Raw genomic sequence first — 19767 nt, 5'->3', positions numbered from 1 at the left:
CCCGGCCTAGGTCCTCCCTCTCACAGGGTGGTCTTGTGGATAAAGCAGGGAGGGATTCTCTGGTAGCTTCTCTTTACTCACCTCTCAGGGATTTTGTCTTTGTCATTCACACATCTTCCTTCGGCTCTGGGTCTGTGCTCCTCACTGTAGACATCTTGTGTATAACGTCACAAAGATTTCTCCTAGATACCGAGCTTGGCCCATCCCGAGTTCAAACAATAGGATTGTCAGATAGAAGAGGGGGTGCTGAAACACCAACAACCTCACGGCCATTGCGCCTATAGGACAAAGCAAAACTGCCCCTGGGGGCTGCATAGACTCGAATTCTTTATGGGATTAGCAAACTATCTTTCTCCTGTGGAGCAGCTGGTGCTTTTGAACCACTGACCTTGCAGTTAGTGACCCAACAAATTGCTCACTACACTGCCAGCACTCCCAACAGGATGCCCAGGGAAGGTAAGATTTTAGATAAACCGTGACAATGTTGCAGTGTGAATATAGCCCAAATGCCATGGGGGATGTGCTTGTACTACAAAGGACTCTCTTGTTTACCTGGTATTCAAATGTACGTGGTTATTCTGTTTTTGTTTGCTAAATCTGGCACCTGTATCAGAGAAGGAGATGACTTTGACCTGGGAGGATGTCATGTGTTGCTCCATTTAGAAATGAATTGCATCTAAGGGGCTTAAGCCAAAAGCCTATGTGGGAAGAGCTGGAAATGCGCGGAAGCAAATGGAAACACCATGGTCGTGATTGTCTCCACTCTCTCTGGGGCTCTAGGCACCTACGCCTAAGTACCTGTGTCTGTGGCCGCTTTCTGGATGGTAGACTCCCAGCTCGGCTGCAAATGCAAGTGTGAGAGGAAGGTGCTATGAGATATCTAGGGGTGGTGAAGCTTAAAATGCCAAGTTTTTACAAAGGGAAACTTTTGCTGTCCACCTTCATCATCAAAAGGAGCTCTGGTAATGCTCTGGGCAGGACATTGGGGCTGCTAGCTGCAAGGTGGATGGTTCAAACCCACCAGCTATTCCTCTGAAGAAAAATGAGGCTGTCCACTCCCATAAAGATGTCCAGTCTCAGAAGGCCTAAAGAGCAGTCCTGCTCTGTTCTGGAAGGTCTCTGTGAGTTGAAATCAACTCGTTGACGTGGACTTGTTTTCCCCATCAAACTCAACTTTATCTCCTGTAATTTTTACAGTGGTAGAAAACCAACAAATGGAGAACTAAACCCTGAAAGTAGAAGCTATGTAATTTTGTCAGACATTTAATAGGGCAGATTTAAGAATTCCAGTGTCACTTTTCAGTTTTTCTATGCCATCGGTTGGTTATTTTAATGGGGGGGGGGGTGTATGTTTAATAAACTGAGTTTCCGTGATGTTCCAGTGCATTTTCCTTTCCCTCTTGCGTGATCTGAGACCCCTGTCAACTTAATTTTCTTCTTCTACTGGTGTCCTTCTTGCATGGAATCCAATATAATTTCTTCTAAAAAATACAACAGCAAAGTCTATGCTTACAGGACCAACCACTTTTGGAAAGGCTGCACAGCTCCATGGAGATTGGGAAATTGCTTCCTCCACCTTCAGCTATTCCATAAAGTGTGGAGACACCCCTTCCCCCCATCTTAGGTGACCTAGACAAAACAGAGCAAGAGCTGTGAGCTCACCCGATCTGACCTGGCTGAGTTTGATATGTGAGGAAGCTGGCAGTGCTGACTTACAGAGTGACGTTTGGTCATAACTTTCCCTTTCTTCTTCGGGGCACTGGAAGGTGGGCTTCCAGATCCCAGGAGTCTGAAGCAGTGAAGCAAGCTCTCAGACACAGAGTGAGTTAGAAGGGCTTTCCTGTCCTCCTGTTGCTTGCAAGTGCGTCCCTTCCCGCCCTGCATGGTCTTCACGTGGCAGACAGTGAAGGGGGCCCAAGAGCAATTTGACATGCTCACCTGTTAGAACAGTTGTAACGTTCACATGAGAGGTCATTGTTCTTAGTTACCTTCATGTCAGCTCTGATTCAGGGCGACCTTCTGAATAAAACACCTGGTCCAGGGCCATCTCAATGACCATTGATATAAGTCCATTGTGGTGGCCATTGTGTAGAGTCTACCAACAGAGGGGGTTCATCTTCCTTCACTATCTTGAACAATATTCAGTTGGGAACCATAATGCTGCCAAGGGCCAATTTTCAGAAGTAGCTTGCCAGGCCTTTCTTCCTGGTCTTATTATGGTTTTTCTTTTCAGTTGGTTGTCATCAAGTCTGTTGACCCCATGTATTACTTACAACATAAAGCTACTTCATCAGATTTTCTTCATTGAAACCTGTTGCCAAGCCTTTCTGCCATGACACTGCTGGATGGCATTGCACCAACCACCTGTAGTTAGTAGGCAAGCACAGACCACTTGTGCCACCCAGGGACCACTTTATTAAGAGATCACTAAGTGAATTAAAAATTAAAATGCCTCTACTTTAGCATTGATTTTAAATAACTCAATCTGGCTTCCTTTAATAACAACGATGATCCTACAGATTCCTTAGCCCTCAAACCTTAACAGGGGTCAGGGAGGCTTAAAGAGAAAAGGAGGAAAGTGAAATTGAAATGGACTTGGAGTCTTGCGACAAACAAGTTCACTTCAAACAACAACACACACAAAAAATTTTTTTAAATAATGATGATGAAAAATAACCTCTTGAGCACTTTCTATTTGATAAGCATGGTGAGTCCCCTGTACTGACTCAAAAACCATAGCAACCCCTGTGGGTTTCCGAGACTGTAACTGCTTACGGGAGTAGAAAGCCCACTCGTTCTCCCTCAGAGCTGCTGGTGGTTTTGAACTGCCGACCACGTGGATCGCAGCCCAACTCGTAACCATCACACCTCATGTAATCCTAAAAAGCCATCAGTGACATGTATGCTATATTATTTTCTACAGAAGGGGAGAAAATTTGGCTTCATAAGTTTCTGTCTAGTTTCTTGATTCAGTTGTAAAGCAAAACTATGATCTTTTTAACAACCCAATGAAAAGGATCTCTCTGAAAACACAACTTCGAATATCAGGCTCCTTCAAGGTCACTATGTGTTACATGGGCAATTGCTCCCCACAAAATGAATGAATTAAAAATATGTGATCTAAAAATTCACTTTTCTACATTTGTAGACACTGTTTTGCAATGAAAGAAACTACTGCATGTAAAAGCCTTCACAGAAGAATTGTCTGATCCTGTTCAACTTGGACTTGAACAAATATAACCAGGAAATAATCATTGAAACCCTTTGATTTAATTAACACTGGTAGTGGGACAGCTCCAGGTATTAACTCCAAGGCCCGGGGATTTGTATTTCAATCTATTCCTCTTGCAATTGACTTTCTATCAAGCTTTCAGTATAAACCTTTACGACCACCAAAAACCTTTGATGAAAAATAGAGTAGACCACAATGAATAATAGTATTGTGATTTTACTCGATTGGAAAATAAAGAACACTCCTCTGTTGCTGATGAAGAGCCAGCGGTCCTGTAACTAGTCAGGTTCTGAAAGCATTCTTTGCCTTCAGTGATATTCTTTTTAAAAAATCATTTTATTGGGGTTCTTACAGCTCTTACCACGATCCATCCATCCATCCACTGTGTCAAGCACATTTGCACATATGTTGCCATCATCATTCTCAAAACATTTTCTTTCTACAGGAGCCCTCGGTATCACCATGCTGATACTCTACTGACATGCAAATTCTGCCAACAAACAGAGGGGGGTTTTAACCTTTTTCTACTAATTATCAGTATTATTGAAAATGCTAATTCTAATAACCTCACAGGCAATGGTGTGGGGTGGGAGGGAAGGGCTGGGGGAAAGAGGACTTGGTGCCCCCATTGGTGGTGAGAGTCCCAGCTTCCTCCTCAGACAACCCCCTGCCCAGGTGGCGGAGGGGTGCCCCTCTCCTGGGAAGAGGAGTGTAAGTCCAGGGTCCCCTCTGGCCTTCACTTGATGCCAACCTGGGACGGAAGAGGCCTCCTTACTGCCAGACTAGGGCCCCAGCTAGGCCTTTTGTTGGCACGCCTGGGAAGAGGGCTTGGGTTTTTCCGTGGTGTTTGGTGGCTATTGGCTAAAAGTTTTCCATCTTGATGGGCTTCCCCTTTTCTGATCCTCTGAGCAGAAAGAGCAGGTTTTCCTTGGGGACATTTTTTGTCTCTTCCACTGTCGTTTCGGGGTTGCTGGCCTATGAGATGTGAGTGGCATTGCTGGGCACTTCTTGGCGGCTGAGGAAAGCTTGCTGATCCGGCTCAGAATGAGCGCAGGTGCCTCCCTGGCTGCTTCTAGTGTTGACCTGGAACTGAGACTTAATGGCCTGTGCTTTCTGCAGTAATCATGAACCAGAAGGGGACTTGCAGGCTATTAAAACAAGGCCTCTTCCAACGAGGCTGATTACCTTTACAAGTATGTAATTCCTAGCAGATGTATGTGAGAGGGGAAAAAATTCTATTTTGTTTAAGCCTCTGCTAAGACATGGCCCGCCCTTCTCCATCTCAGGGCTTATTGGTTCTCTTGACTCCTCGAGGTTTCTGTGCATCTGTTCTGTTCTCTCTGCAAAACAGCCTCTTTACTGGAAACCTTCTCCTCTTCCCCTAGGCTTTCTCATAGACCTTCCATTTCCTCTGTTCCAGCGTAGCTTTGGTGGCCTTTAATACTCCCCTGGTGGTACAGTGGGTTATCGGTTGGGCTGCTAACTGCGGAGTCAGCTTTTCGAACCTACCAGGGATCCGACAGGACAGAGAAGAGGCTTTCTGTTCCTGGAATATTTGCCACCTCAGAAATCCACCATGGCAGTTCTACTCTGTTCTGTAGAGTTCCTCTAAGTCAAAATTGATTCAGTGGCAGTGAGTTTGGTTTGGGGTCATTTAACGACTTCATGGTATTCAAAAACTACTGCTAGCTAAAATAAAAATCCTTTTTGATTTCCAAATTCAATCCCAATTTCATTTGCCCGAGAGCAAGTCTCCTTCCTTTACATCTGCTGTTGAGTTCAAACTCGTCTCCAGGTCAGCTTTCCCTCGTGCTCAGTCATTGACTCTGCCACGGAGTTGATTGTGACTCACAGCCATCCCACAGGACAGGGTAGAACTGTCCTGGGGGAGTTCCGAGACTGCGGCTCCTTCCAGGAGTAGGAAGCCAAATCTTTCTCCCTCCGTGCAGCTGGTGGTTTCAAACTGTTGACCTTGGGGTTAGCAGCCCAACTCGTAACCACTATACACCAGGGCTTCTCTTTCAATTAACCAGCACAAAGAGTTAAGTATAGCTTTCCTTTATTTATCCAAATGGACCAATAAGTGTAATACACACAGAGTAACAAACAAGCAAGACCCTTGCCCTCATGGGACTGATAATTTAGAGGATGAAAAAGAAACAATAAACAAGGATAAATGCAAATGAATGAGCAAGATGATGACAGAGACTCACTTCATGGATGACATCAGACTGGAGCCCCGGAGGCACAGTCGGGTTGCTAATCACAAAGTCAGAGTCCTGCTGCTCCGTGGGGAAGAAACGGGGCTTTTTCCTCCCTCCCGTAAACCTTGACCATCAAAAGCAGCGGTTCTCAACCTTCCTCATGCCGCGACCCTTTCATTCACTTCCCAACCATAAAATTATTTTCGTTGCTACTTCATAACTGTAAGTTTGCGGATGTAATGTAAATATCTGATCTGCAGGATGTATTAGGGGACCCCTGTGAAAGGGTTGTTCAACCCCCAAACGGGTCAAGACCCACGGGTTGAGAACCACTGATCTATAAGGAGATCTATAGGGACTAGACCTCAACCTGGTGCACCAACACTTGAAAGCAACATACCAGCATGAAGTAGCAAACCAGTAGAGAGGTCTGTGGGGCTGGCACAATCCCAGCTACATGGACCCCATCCCTAAAAAAAAAATGAACTACAGAGGATAGCACTGAAGCTACAGCTCTGGAAGAGGGGTAGGTCTGCTCAGAACACAAGGGAGCAAACCAAGAGGGACCGGGAGAGAAAGAGAGAGCGGAGCTCATCTGGTCCACCAAGCCCCAAGGATGATATTCCTCCTCAGAGTAGCGAATGCACACAGAATACCATAGGGCCGGCCCCACCACGAGATATGGTGACCCCTCACTGACCCATAGTGCTACAAGAGACATCACTCGAGACAGTGCAGGAATTGTGCCTCGTCTGACACCCCCCACACACACACACTCACACACTGGGGTGAAACATGAAGGGAGTGACGCAAAGCAAGAGGAGCAAAACAATGAAGTCCCCATGGGACCTCAAAAATAGACTTTAGGGCAGGGCTTGGCACCTCATCAGACTCAATTGGAAACCATTCATAAAGTTCAACAGGCCGGCCATGGAACTATTTATAGGCTTTTCTTCTTTGTTATTGTTTTTGTTTTTTCATGTCGATCTATATAAGATAGGCAGAATAAATAGTCCCGAGGAGAAACAATGGGACCGACGGTTCCAGTGGGACACAGGAGAAGGGGAGGTGCGGAAAGGAAGAGAGGAGCCACCAAATGCAGGGACAAGGGAACAACAAGAAAATCTATGGCAAGGAGGGCATAGAATGACTGGTGAGGCTTGATCAAGTGCAATATAGCCAAGAAGAATTACTGAATACCGAATGAAGGTCAAACATGGTAGTGGGAGAAGAGGAGAGTAAAAGGGACTAGAGGAAAGAACTTGGAGGCATAGATACAAGCACGTACCTATGTAAATATATTTATATATAATGATGGGGACATAGATCTGTGTACATATATGTTACCAAACCGACATTGGGCCTCTACTCAAGTACGCCCTCAATGCAAAAACACTTTGTTCTAATGACCCAGTATTCTGTGATGCTCACCTTCCCAACACAATTGCTGAAGCCAAAATGGGTGCATAAATAAATGTGGTGAAGAAAGCTGATGGTGCCCAGCTATCAAAAGATATAGCGTCTGGCGTCTTAAAGACTTGAAGATAAACAAGCAGCCATCTAGCTGGGAAGCAACAAAACCCACATGGAAAAAAGCACACCAGCCTGTGTGATCACGAGGTGTCGATGGGATCAGGTATCAGAGACCCAGAAAAACAATCATATCGACTTGAACGGGGTGGGGGAAAAGAGTGGAGTGGAGACCCAAAGCTCATCTGTAGACAATTGGACATCCCCTCACAGAAGGGTCACAAGAAAGGGACAAGTCAGCCAGGGTGCAGTACAGCACCGACAAAATATACCACATTCCTCTAGTTTTTTAATGTTTCCTCCACTCCTCTAGCATGACCCCAATTCTACCTTAGAAATCCAGCTAGACCAGAGCATGTACACGGGTACAGATAAGAGCTCTCGACACAGGGAATCCAGGACAGATAAACCCCTCAGGAACAATGATGGAAGTTGCAATACCATGAAGATAGGGGGAGAGAGGAGGAACCGATCACAATGAATGAAGTATAATAAATAACAGAAATGTGAGTGAAGAGAGAGATGTCAGTATAATATATGGAAGTAACAATAATTTATAAATTATTAAGGGTTCATGAAGGAGAGAGGGTGGGGTGGAAGGGAAAAAATGAGGAGCTGATACCAAGGGTTCAAGTAGAAAGAAAATGTTTTGAGAAGGATGATGGCAGCATATGTACAAATTTGACAATATGTATACCATTAAGGAGTGTAATCAACAACCCTGAATTATACAAGTAGAAGATGTGGAACTGGAGAATGGTCTGTTGTGTATATTTTTGCCACAATTAGAAAAATAATAATTAGATGAATAACAATGACTATGAGGAAGAATAAAATGTTCTAGAATTGAATACAATAACAATTGCACAATTCATCTTGATGAGTGAATTATTGGATTGTATGACATGTGGATAAGGTGCTAATAAACTATTTTAATTTTTTTTTCGAAGAGCCCAAACAAATTTCACTGCTTGGTTCTGTTTCTGAAGGAAGCCCCCCAAAAAAAACAGTAAGAAAGAATATATATAATTAAGGATTAAGTTAGACTGCATATATATACATTATATGTATGTATATATGACATATACACTTCTTAAGACACCTCCCCAAACTGACCCATTTTTAACGTGGACATCTACAAAAAAAGGGACCATCCAGGTGACGTGAGCAACCTGTGCACAGGACTTGGTTACCACACATCAGTCATGACCCCCATTCCAGTCTTGTCTGACCGCTATTTCTCACCCTCTGCAGCCCATAGACCCACGTACATAGTATTGTTAATGACCCAGCTATGGGGCGCAAAAGCAAAACAAACTCGCCAAACTGATGTCCCAAGAAGAGAAGACGAAGAATCTTCAAAAGTGCAGGCGGTATCCGTTGTCTTTCCGACATTCTGGGACAGTTTAAGTGGCGGACTCAATTAAGAGAGAGTAGGGTGTGCCATATATCGTACGAATGCCATACATTGTTTATATCGCTTATGGGCTTGACTTGTTTGAAAAATTCGCATGGCGGCTGAATCAATAAAATCCTGATTTTATCGGAGGTGCATTGATTGCAACCTATTAAATGAAAAGAATGTTGATGTAAATCCACGTAAAACTGACATAAACTAAAGCACGTTTTAAGTGGTTTCTTAAAGCATGAATAGCTAGCTATCCATCATGAAATACAGACAAAGAGAAACCTCCACTCTAAAAGCTTTGACTACTTTCTCAGTTGCTTCAATCGAGAGATTCGGAGCTCCCTCTTGTGGCCCATGGCAGTCTTACTCTCGCATCCGGGTGGAGGGCCTTGCCAGCGTTGGTTTGTGGTTGTGTTGCTGCTGCGCTGTTAGCATTGTCAAGTTGCTCCTGACTCACGGCAGCCCTGATTGGCTGTTTCCGGCACACTGATATGATCCCTATGGCTTTTTTGCCACTGACTGACGGTTGGAAGTAGATCACCATGCCTTTCTATTGAGTGCATGTTAGTTAGAAAACCCCACTAAAACCGGTTCACCATAGGACCAACCACGAAAGCCTTTGCTGCCACATCAGTGGCGGCTACACTAACGGAGCATCTGCCGAGACTCAAGTCCAGGTCTCCTGCTGGAAAGGAGAGAATTCTGTCCCTGAGCCCCACTGTCTCTAAACCAGTTTCCCAAAGTAGGAGATACTGCCCCGCCCCACCCCCCAGGGGGCAGGAGAGGCAGGGGGCACTGGAATGATCTCAGGGGTCTACAAAAGCAGACACCTCTCTATTATCCTGGGGTATAGGCTATAGTATAAATGCTTTTCAATGACTCAGGGGGCCACTGAGCACTGGGGGACGGCTGGTCTCCGTGCCAGGGCAGGGGTTAGCAGTGAGCCATCTCGACACAAGTCGACAGTTCCTGCACATAGCTTCGTCTCCAGGAACACTTGGTGGTGGTTGATTGTGAGGCGACACCAAAGCCTTGTAAGACATACAACTCCCAGATATTTCACTGGGAACCCAATGTCCTGGAGGCCATTCCCAGTTGCGAGGAGCCCTACAGACGAGAGCAGAATGGACCCACGGGCTTTCCCAGGCGGTGATCTGGAGGAAAGCCAACTGCATCTTTCTCCCAGAGGGCAGCTCGGTGGGTTCCGACCCACTAACCGTGCGGTTAGCAGCTGAGTGCTTGGACCACAGTGCCACCGGCGCGCCATTTTAAATCATGCAAGCATTCTCTCTGAACAAAGAAGGAACTGCAATTGTTTTATGATTGGGACCATATATGGAGGCCAAACCACCTTTCCTTCCCACATCGACCTCGGGTCCCCCTTTGACCTCCCCGTTCCTGATCGAATGACCTCGTGGGGTCAGTGGTCTGGTTGAGTAAATGAAGGAAGGCCACTAGAAAGGTGATCGTCACTGATCTAGAGATAGCTCATCTCCTTCTGTGAAGGGATTCTGAAAGAAAAATCACAGATGTCTTACATTTTCTTCTTCCTCACCTCTGAGAGAGGCAGCAGGTGATTTTTTTTTAATAGATTTTGTCGTTTTTCTTTTTCCCTTTCAGATGTCAGAGGCAGGTAATTTGCCAACCACAATTGCAGGTGGCTTTCACGGAGAAGGGAGTTCAGGACAAAGGAATAAAGTGACATAAAGCCAGCTTATGGTTTCTTTAAAAACATCAATCCGTGCCTTTGTAGTTCTGCTCGCAAGGAAAGCTCAGATCTCAGAGGCACCCTTTAAGCTTTTACCGTGTTCCAGGCAGAAAAGCTCCCCATGCAATTGTGATGAGAAGACGAGGGAGATCAAGATTCCCACCACAGCCGTGCTCTGATATACTAGTGTGGGCCACCTGTGTTTATAGAAAGAGAAGGGGAGAAGCTTTAGAAAACAGAAAGAGTGAAGTACTGCGTGACTTTACTGCGTAATTGTGGAGGGTCACCGCAAATAACCACTGTCATTAGTCCTTAAAAGAGAAGGTCTGATTGACAAGTCTGTACTAAAAGATAGTAGGACACCCTGCTGCATGGCAGTGTCAATCCCAGAATGGGAAGGGTGGGGTTTTCAGGACACCTGGTGGCACAGTGGGTTAAGGGTTGGGCTGCTTACCATACATCAGTGGTTCAAACCCCCCAGCTGCTCCAAGGGAAAAAGATGAGGCTCTCTGCTCCCATGAGGCTTCTCAGTCTCAGAAACCGAAGGGGCAGTTGGACTTGGTCCTAAAGGATCACGGTAAGTTGACACTGGCTCAGTGGCCGTGGTTTCAGTTGGGTTTGGTGAGTCTTACAATAGCGCTCCACCAGCTCTGGTCAAAATCAACGTTGCTCTGGTAATGGGTGGCAATCTTGTCGGCATCGGAATTTTTGCTTTTCCAGAGACAGCCCCAAGGCAGTTGGCCATTTCTCACCTGTTCCAACAGCTTCGGACAACGCTAGACCTGTGAGTCAATTCTGACTCGTAGTGGCCCTCTGTGGGTTTCTCAGGTTCTAAATGTTTCCGGGAGCTATAGGAAAGGTGGAAATAGTCATGCTAACCACCTCCCTCTTTCCTCACACATTCCTGGGACACTCTGCTGGAGGGAACATGACATGAGAGAGGCCTCAGAAACAAGCCACTGCATGTCCTTCGTGGGATACGGTGCCACTGCACTGGACAAGACTGCTACCTGTGGGTGTCTCCCAGCTGGTGTCTCACAGGACAAGCTTCTGCGCACCTTGATATGCCATGTGAAAGATCTATGTCCCCTGTTGCCTGCTGCACTTTAAAACTCACCGAAATCAGTCAGTAAATCCATTGCAGTCAAGACGAGCGTCTTTAAGAGGAGGAGTTTTTCCCAAGATAATGAATGAAACCCACGCATATTTCTAACCCTGAGCTTCAGGGGTTTACTATTTACCTGATGGTGTAGTGATTATGTGCTGGGCTGCGACCCACTGGTCGGCAGTTCAAAGCCACCAGAAGCTCCTCAGGAAAAAGACTCCCGTGAACAGTTAGTCTTGGAAAGCCACAGGGGGTCACTCTGAGTCAGCACTGATTGTTTGGTTTTCCATGATAACTATACAGGTATGTTTTAAGCCAGTGTCTTTCTTCCAGAAATGTACCTCATCTGAAACTTCTGGTTATGCGTGATCAACTATTAACTGTCAGACCCTGCATGAAATTTGTAGGGACCTTTTCCCAGAAGGACTCTTGTTGCTTTTTCATTGCATCTTAGGAAAGTCCTACACTGTCTTATAAAGGCACACATGATCGTATCTTCCTGCCAAAGAAAAAATTAATAGAATTATATTACTGAGCAGGACACACAGATTTGCCTCTCATAAATCGATCCTAAACCAAATTCTATGGTATATATGGCTTGTAGTGCTCAACTAAAGCTGTTTCTTTTAAAGAGCAACTTCTGGGACTGGCACCAATCCACGCTGTGTTGGCATCACCCCCCACCACCACCCTAGAAGACTATGCTACAGAGGACAGCACTGAAGATACAGCCTGGGGAGAGTGGCCGGTCTGTCCTTTCCACACGAGAAGAAACTAAGAGGGAAAGAGAGAGTGGACCTCATCCTGGCCCACCACCCAGCCTCGAGGGGGACGGCTCCTGCTTGGAGCGGCCAATGCACAAAGAGGACCGCAGGGCCAGCCCCAGCTCAAGACATGTTGCTCCCTCACGGGCTCACAGCACTGCAGAGAACAACACTGGAAACACAATGCATAAAGTGTGTGGAGTCTGATCCCCCTACAGTGGGGTGAATCATGAAGGGACCGTCACAGATCAGCAATGGGATCAAAGTCATGAAGTCCCTAAGGGATCCCACAAATAGACTTCTGACTTGGGGGTGGGCGCAATACTTGGCACCTCGTTAGACCTGGTTGGGGGGACAGTCACAAAGGTCAGCAGATAGATCTGGAACTATAGCCTTTTCTCCCCCACCCACCCCCCCCTATGTCTTCCTATATAAGATAGGCAGGATAAACAATCCTGAGGAGAAAACAAGGGGACCTGGTGGATTTCTGAGACTGTAACTCTATGGAACTAAAAGGCCCTTTATCCTGCAAAGTAGCTAGTGGTTTCAAACTGCTGGCCTTGCGATTAGCAGCCCAGTGTGTAACCAGCATGCCACCAGGGCTCCTCGAGCCAGAGGAAGAATCAGTGTTCCTTTCGGTGTGCTATTATGACCAGAGAAGTGGAACCGACCCAGGGAAAGAATTCAGCAGTTTGCTGCCCCTTGACTAGGTCTGCTCCTGTCCCGCACCACAGGCCCTCAGAGGGCCTTCCACACGCACTCAGATCTCTGACTTGCGCACTCACTCAGCTCCTCGGTTGCCCCTGAAGCTCTCCGGCTTGACAGGTCCTCCTGCTTGCGAGAGTGTGTCCACTGGTATTGCCACAAGGATAGATGCACCGTCCATAGATGCGCTCCCAACGCTCTCACTGCCAAGCAGCCTGTCCCTGACATGCGGGGATCTGGAGGACAAGGTGGAACTGCCCTCTTGGGCTTCCAAGACTTTAACCCTTTGCGGGAGTAACCAACCTCATCATCTTCCTCCTGCACCATGGCCGACGCCTTGGAATCACTAACCTTGCAGTGTGGACCCACTAGAGCGCCAGAGCTTTATTTGCACAGGTGTCTGCGAGGCGAAAGGCGTGGGAGCATGTCTCTGCCCTTGGTGACCGCTGCAGACAACCTCTCTCAGGAATGCACTTGCCTCATCTCCTTAGAGGACCTTCACAAATTCCAATCCAAAGAGCGACTTCCAAGCGGAGCTGGTGGTCCTCTTAACTTCAAGACAGAGAACCAGCTGAGAAGGTTTGGCAAGTGTCTTTTGGCATTCTACAGAGATCACGACAGATGCTCTTGAGGGACACCAGATGATCATGGGGGGGCGGGGTGTGCCTTGGGGAGGTGATTATTAGGAAGATTTTAAAGAAAATTAAACACTGGTGAGAAAAAGTCCAGGAAATTTTTTCCAAGGACTTTTTCCATCACACAAATAAATACACCTACTCATTCTTTGAGGGTAGTAAGTGCTCTCCTAAGAAAATCTGCTTGGTTCACCTGATACCATCCACCCTACAGCCCCAGTCTGGCCCTTCTGTGCTGCTGTTTATTTCCCAAAATTCCAAGGCCATGGCTTGAGTTGGTCAAAGAGGCCCGCATCACTGAGCGGACCTGCTGTAAAGTGAAGAGGAAAGTGTTTGGGGGTGAAACACCACCTTCCAAAGAGTGGAGGGCGTGTCAAGAATCAATCGCTGCAAGTTCTGCTGTTTTATGTTTAACAAAACATTTTACATTTTTGTATCAGTATTTCTGAATTATCCTGGGGCTGCACAAACTCTGTTGTCTTGAGTTCTGTGTTCTTAGGGTTTTAATCCCACCCATTTTAATATCTCTCATCTTTGCCTCCTAATCTTTTCAGTTATGTGGATAAAATTAGCCTTTGTGGGTTTGGGGCTTAATTGAATGTTCTTGGAAAGGCAATGTCAAGTTCAATCCGTTACAACCATGTACATTTTTGTTCAGCTGGCAAAGCTGTGGTCGGGGAGAAGCAGGGAACATTCATAGAACTAAAATGAGCCCTGATTGTGCGCTTCGTGGTGTAGTGGTTATGTGTTGGGCTACAATCTGCATAGGTGGCAGTTCAAAGTCACCAGGAGCAACTTGGGAGAAAAATTGAGTTTTCTACTCCTGCCAACAGATATTGTCTTGGAAACCCACAGACAGGCCCCTGTGATTCAGCACTGACCCCGTGGCAGTGATTTTGGTTTGGGCTTGGTTCAAGTTTTGACTTCTGTATTAAGATCTCCCAATAGCCAATGTCTGATTTGGCCCAAGCAATGTGTTATGAGGATCTGTTGATGAGAATGAACAGTTTTTAAAGCCAGCAGTAGCTCTCACTCCAACAATAATAGCAATGTTTGTTTGTTTGTTAAAGAAAAGAGGAACTCAACAAATGCTGGCAAGGCTGGCGATTGTAACTCTCACGCATTGCTGATGAGATTGTAAAATGGTATGACCACTGTGAAAAATACAGATGACGCTGTCCTTAAAAATTGAAAATGGCCACGATAGGACCCAGAAATCCCAGTGCAAGTGTAGCTCCTATAGAATCTGGACACAAGATTCTATAGGACGGGGACCTATAGAACTGGGGCACAAATACATATATTCCCTATCCTGCAACCTCCTTTACCTATTTTGACTCCATTGTGCTGCCACCTCATCCACCGGTGCATTTCTGGACAAGGATCGTGGATACATTCAACTTGTGGTTCTGAAATTCACTGTTCCTGCATCTGAGATGGTTCCATTTATACCCAGTGGAATGACAAATCATCATATTAGTCCTAAACACCCCATGTGTGGTAGTCCAGGTAGACTAGAGGAACAAATACAGGGAGACATTCATATGTGTCTAAAAAAGAGCTTTATATGTAAGAACAGTTGACTATTGAGAAAAGATCCCAGCCCAGTCCAGATCAAGCCCTAAGCCCATCTGTCCAATACCGATCTATAAAGTCCACTTCAGACAAATGAAATACATGCAATGACACTAAATGCAGAATGATCACAAACCAGTGGGTAGAAAGTCTTTGGATCCAGTGGCATTGTAAGCATCTCAACGCTGGCAGGAGTCTCTACATGGCTTCTCCAGGTCCATGGTTCTGGCTGCATCAGGGTAGGTCCATGTTGTGGCTTCTCCTCAGGGATGTCTCTCAGGGAGTCCGCCTTGTCAGTAGAGAGTCTCTAAGGAGTGTCTTCAGAGAGTGTCTCCCATCTCCAAGGAAGAAAATTAGGAATTCCCAGAATCTCAGCAGAAGGCTATGCCCACACAGAGGCCTCATTGGCTCTGATCCGATTGACAGACTAGACTCCACCCCTTCATTCTTAATCCTCTCAAGTCCAAAGTTAACACCATATTATGTAACTCCCACACCATGTGTGTGCTGTTGCCAGGTCATTGGGTGGGAGCGACAAAGACTATGGATAAAAAAAAAGCCATACCATGTCATCACACATCCCTGTGTGCGCCTTGTTTGATTGCTTCTCATTTGGGGACCTCATTTGTGTCCTGACAAGCTACATTGCAAGTGATTTGTTTGAAGCTCTTAAGTACCCATACGCCTCTGAGAACCTGTGAACGTTTTACAGTGTTGTCATTTGCTTTGCCTTTGTTTGCAAGGCAAGTCCTAAAATGGGAACATTGTTGAAGAAGTCACTCAGATGGTTGTTTTATTTCTGCACAATTTTCATCCCTTCCTTCCTTGATTTTACCTGTATGCATGTTTTTCAAATATCTTACGGTGTATTTTCACTATTGGGTAAATTTGCATTTCAATCCCTTAAATTTAATTGCAGCTTCTCTGATGTTTGTTGTTGTTGTTGTTATCATTTGGACAGGGGCAAACCTGTCCTTCAGAGATAAATTTCTCAATCGCTTCTTATTCCGTGACCATGGAGGAATGCTTTTTTTTTTTAAAAAGCAAATAGTAAATAAGTTCTTATGAAAATTACAGGACTTAATTATCTTATTTTCTCAAAAACATAAGTATCTCAAATGAAAAAGAAAAATGAAAGTGATCAACCTTCTCTGATTCAGCGGTTCTCAACCTTCCTAATGCCTCCACCCTTTCATCCAGTCCCTCATATTGTGGTGACCCCCGACCATAAAATTATCTTCATTGCTACTTCATCGCTACTTCATCACTGTCATCTTGCTACTGGCATGAATTGGGCAATCACGGCCCACAGGTTGAGAACCACTGCTCTGCTTAAAGTCAGCACACTACAGTAAAATATTTCAGGAAAAACACAGGAGTGGATGTTTTGCTAAATGCTTCTCTATTGTTTGTGTGAAACACATTTTGAAGGGGAAAATGTCAAGAAAATTCAGTGGATTTTGAAGATCATAAGAAAGTTTATGGAAGTTAAAAATAGCTAAAGCAAAAACTAGAGGCCCGGTGCATAGTGGGTGTGCATTGGGCTGCTAGCCATAAAGTCAGCGATTCAAACCCCCACCGCCCCCGCCACGCCACAGGAGCGAGCTGAGGCTTTCTGCTCCATAAAGATCGAGTCGCAGGGACGTTCTACTGGATCCTGTAATATAGGGCCGCTCTGAGTCAGGATCACCTGGATGGCAGTGGGTTTGGGGAAGCAACTGCTGAAATACAAAAGCCAAGGCTTTCCCAAAGACGGAGGGGGGAGGGGTACTCTGCTAGATTTTAAAGAAAATAAAATAATTCATTAATATTTCTTGGTTTTTTCCAAATGTATGGATTTTGTTCTTGACAAGAAAAATCTTACACAGACCCTCCCCCCCCAAAAAAAAAAATGTAGAGTAGACGTGCATAGGGAATGGTAGTCAGGCTTAGTGGGTACTCACCCAGCACCAAACTGCAAATAGAAGTAGATGGTAAAGTTCAAATGCTCGTGTCTGGGTTTCTCCCTCCTAGAAGGATTTCCTGCTTCAATATCTACACTTCCTCGTCTTTGGGCTTCTCCACATCGTGCAGGTTCAGGCTTTCATAGATTATTGAGCCAAAGTAGTCATTTTAATAGAAAACAGCTAAGTTTTCCTTCTCTAACAGGTTTCTGCCTTACATAGCTTCCATCATTTGCAGGTTTTACTTCTTTGTGTTTTCCAACATGGTTTTTTCTGTCTGCCCCGGGGTCGTTTGTGTGAGAAGTTCCCAGGGAGCTTGCAGAGCAGGGAAGCCACCTGTGCCAGTGAGGCTGCCTCGGCAGTGTTGCCCAGCAGGATGAAAGAGCATCTCATCAAGGCTTCGCCTTCCTTATCCTGAGGACCCGGAACCTGGTAGTCAATGTAGGACCATCATTTCACTGACGGGCCCAACCGGGACACTTCTTTAAAAGTTAACAATTACAGTGAAATGTGTAGTCACCTGATTTAATCTTTTTTTTTCAGTGTGTACTTGGCCAGACACAGAGTTAATGTAGGGGCTCCCTTCCTGGTGGTTCCTGGTGGTTCAGGAGAAGTTGCCTCTCCGGAAGTGTGATACATTCCGTTCACTTGTGTTGTGTGTACAAATCATCATTCCAGAGACCAGGATGCCATTCTGGTTGACAAGATGTATACCAAATAAAACCCGAACCTGCTGCCGTCAGTTTGATTCCCATGGAAGGCAACCCCTGCGGTCCAAATGCTCCTGAACTGCTCTACATAGTTTTCCGGGCTGTCACCTTGGCAAAGTCGTTCCTCAAGCTTTCGTGGCAGCCGATGAAGCAGGATGCCAAAGGAGTGTGAAGAACCAACCTTGAGTGTCGTAGTTGAACACAAACAGTTTGTGCCAGTCTGTGGGTGAAAGCAGAGCCCTAGTGGTGTTGTGCTTTTGCACTGTCCTAACACAGTCAGCAGTTCGAAGTCACCTGCCACTCCGCAGGAAAAAAAAAAACAGGGGCTTTCTACTCCAGGAAAGGGTTACAATCTCAGACAGCCACAGGGCCAGTTCTGCCCCGTCCTATTGGGTCTCTGTGAAGGGGCATCGACTCGATGGCTGTGAGACTGAGTTTTGAGTGGATGAAGAAGATTTAAGCTGCTGCAAACCACAAGGTTGGCGGTTTGAAACTACCAAGTGCACGGAGGGAGAAATAAAACAAAAGGCAAACGCACTGCCATTGACTTCATTCCTGAAGGGGAAATCTGAGGCTCTCTGCTCCGGTAAAGATTGACAATTTCTGGAGATCCTGAGAGCCACTTCAACCCTGTGAGTTGGGACCGACTCAATGGCAGTGCATTTGGGTTTGGTTTGGTTTGGTTTGGTTTTAATTTTGGAGGGACCCTATGAAGCAAAACAAAACTATGTATTTTTCCCCATGCAACTTACAGAATAGTAATCTAAAACGTTTAAAATGTATCATTGAATAAAACACTGAATGATCCTTTTATTTCTGTTTTATTAATCATTTTATTGGGGGCTCTTACAACTCTTATCACAGTCCATACATACATCAATTGTGTCAAGCACATCTGTACATTCATTGCCCTCATCATTGTCAAAACATTTGCTCTCCACTTAAGCCCTTGCATCAGGTCCTCTCCTTTTATTTCTCTTAGATTCCTTTAGGTTCAAACATTTTAAAACCCTATAAAAATATCTGTTCCTCTTAGAATTAAAAACACACACAAAAATATTTTTTCTTTGCTCTCAGTCCACACTGCACTTTGTAAACTGTGCTACATAAATAACTCCTTAGATATCCATACACTTGTCCTTTATTACCTAATTCTGGTTCCCCAAAACATCATATTACAAACATTTTCTCTGTTTGCTTTTCCTTTTATTCGTGTGCTTCCTCCTCTCTACACGAACCCTTCATCAGAAAGCATTCAGAAGACATGATGGATGAATGCGAATGAATCCCAGGGCTGTTCTTCCTTCTAAATGCATGTATTCACCTGGTGCCCGTGAGAGCCACTCTATAACAAACAAAGCCCACATAAACAACACCTCCCTCCCAGCAAGACACCAGGAAGCCAGTGGGTCACATGCTCAGAAGTTGATGAAGGGCCATGAGTCTCTAGTTCCTCTGGAGGTTTGGTTTGGTTTTTGAATAGCTTCATTGGCATATACTTCACATATCATACAATTTAATTGTTCAGTCGTGTTAATCAGAGCCGCGCAATCATCCACGCCATCAATTTCAGAACATTGTCTTCTCGGACTCTTGCCATCTCCCCTCGCCACGCCCCTAGGTAATTTTTAATCAGCTGCTGCCTCTCCAGATTTACCTGTCCTGGATTTCTTGTACAGAAAATCATACAAAACACAAATAGGAAGCAAACAAACAAAAACAAGGATGGCAATGACGACACAAAAGATAGGAAAACCTCAATCCAAAAGAACGCGGAAGATATGAAAAACTCAAACACATTTAAAATGGGTTCCCAGGGAGATCGGATGATAAGATATTACATTTTAGCCTAACTGTACTGCCGTGATCAACTTTACAGTGCCTCTGTCCGACCGCAAGGCCCTTCCCATCCCGGGACACTGAAGGTTTCATTCATGGGGGGACACCTGAAAACAGATTTGGGGATCCCACTGCCATTCGTAGCCTTCCAAAAACACAGTGTTCGCAGTTTTAGCTCTGATGCCATTCCCTCTTTTAGATTTCCATGTTGTCACTTAGAAGCCTTGGGTCGTACAGGCCTGGGTGCTTCTTCCGTGTGAACTGAGGTTTGGAAGCACGCCCGCCTGCAAGATCCCAAATGCGATTCTTTGGGAGAGCCTGGCACCAGCTGGCTTCTCCCCACGCGTTGCTTGAGCACCCCTGTGTCTCTCCAGTGAGCTCTTCATGAGTGTGGGTGTTAAGTAGGGCT

The 19767-nt window shown here is 45.5% G+C and overlaps 1 protein-coding gene across 1 annotated transcript in view; it reads left to right on the top strand.

Moving 5' to 3' along the window:
• Positions 1 to 19767, top strand: part of DLGAP1 (DLG associated protein 1) — a 394837-nt gene that overhangs the window by 196181 nt on the left and 178889 nt on the right. The gene's annotated exons all lie outside the window — the stretch shown is intronic.

The sequence above is a fragment of the Tenrec ecaudatus genome, chromosome 15, assembly GCF_050624435.1.
Source record: "Tenrec ecaudatus isolate mTenEca1 chromosome 15, mTenEca1.hap1, whole genome shotgun sequence".
Lineage (NCBI taxonomy): Eukaryota > Metazoa > Chordata > Mammalia > Afrosoricida > Tenrecidae > Tenrec > Tenrec ecaudatus.
The sequence above is the reverse complement of the archived record's forward strand: the minus strand, read 5'-3'. Positions and strand labels throughout refer to the sequence as shown.